Source organism: Pelophylax lessonae, assembly GCF_965119305.1.
Source record: "Pelophylax lessonae genome assembly, chromosome: 2".
In the NCBI taxonomy this organism is placed as follows: domain Eukaryota; kingdom Metazoa; phylum Chordata; class Amphibia; order Anura; family Ranidae; genus Pelophylax; species Pelophylax lessonae.
Genome location: NC_138769.1, coordinates 250,839,951 through 250,841,623, shown reverse-complemented (window position 1 = coordinate 250,841,623; position 1,673 = coordinate 250,839,951).

Genomic DNA, 1,673 nt, shown 5'->3' with positions numbered 1-1,673 from the left:
GGGGATTGGTGGAGGCTCTCTTATTAGGCCTTAAGTATTCACAGCTGTGCTCGCCTTGTTGATAATCAAGATACCGTGCAATACAAAGCACCACCGGGCACGTGGATCAAATTGCTTACGTGAATCTGGTATCAACAAGCCGCAGACACCCAAAGGGGCCACACATGAGGGTCCCCCAGCCCTCCACACGAGTGCCCAAAAAGCACGCAACAGCCCTCAAAAAACCGCCACACACAACCAACCAAGCAGAGAAAACACTGCAATTGCGTTGACACCCCCCAAACAAAAAAGGAAAGAGGGGTAAAAGAAGAGGAAAGGGAGCCCATCATAGATCAACATCACACCTAGAAAAACCCCTCTCAGGGAGGCCAAACAAGACCTGACTGTGACACAGCTAAGAAGTAAAGAGGAAAGAAAAAAAAAAATTAAAAAATATAATTAAAAAAATTATATATATATATATATATATATATATATAGATATTTATGAAATTGAAAATATCAAAAAAGCCCTTACATAAAGGGGGCATAGCTTATAAAGCCATTTAGCCCAGGGGGTATATCAGACCGAAGGGTAAATATCCACTTGGATTCAGAACGTAAGATAGCATTATCAAAATCCCCACCCCGTGGTCTGGGGTATGTTCTATCAATCATAATGAAACTCAGATTGTACAGGTTACACAATGTCTCGCAATGGGACTTTCAGGAATCCCATCCCGTATATCATCAACATTTTCCTGCACACATTGCCATAACATACGTTTTGTTTTACCTACATAAAAAGCATTGCAACCAACCTTAAGGAGGTAAACAATGCCTCTAGTCTCGCAATTGGCAAAATTTTTGTATTGAATAGTCTTGGAGCCTATTGTTACTGGTTCTCTACCAACTCGTATATAGCGGAAGTAATCACAGTGGCCGCAACGGAGGGTACCCCTGGGGCGGTCACCACAAGGGTCCGATCCAGGGCTCCTATCGAAGTGGTAAGATGTAAGAATATCTCTAGTCGATCGATTTCTACGAAAAGTCACCCGCGGGGTTACATCAATAAAGTGTTGGAGATCTCTACGGGAATGCTAGCATCAGATATTCTGTGGGTGAGAAGGTCGTCTCTACGGAGAGGACAGCCTCATCGTAAGTATGTAGGATGTCTAAATTGCTATGTACTTACCCTTTCCTTTGCAGGCTTGTAGAGGATCATCTGGCCTTGGAAAGCCCGTCCACTGTCTACATTTGTACATATTGTAAAATTGCTACTTGTAGTTTAGTCAGTTAGGATGTTCTACCTTCACCTGTCAGACAGATTTTTGTTTGGCGGGGGGTGCATTGGTCCAAATGCACCCGGTACCTTTCTGTAAGTATTGTACAGCAGAGATATTTTTTTTTCACTTAAATTATTGTATTCACTTGCCACATATGGGCTATGCCCCATCCCCTGTACATATGTTATTTCCCTTTTCCAAGTTTGTGGGATACTCCTTGTAAATTTCGTACAGGTATTTTTGTAGGGGTGGATGCCCAGAGCCAGTGAGGACATGCTCAGTTTGGCGGGGGGTGGATGTAGCACCCTCCTTGGTAGCTGCTAGAGAGAGAAAGTATACTTTTGAATCCTGTCTGCTTACCAGAGGGATTGCAGGTAAATCTATATTGCTCTTTGCCTACCAGAGAGCA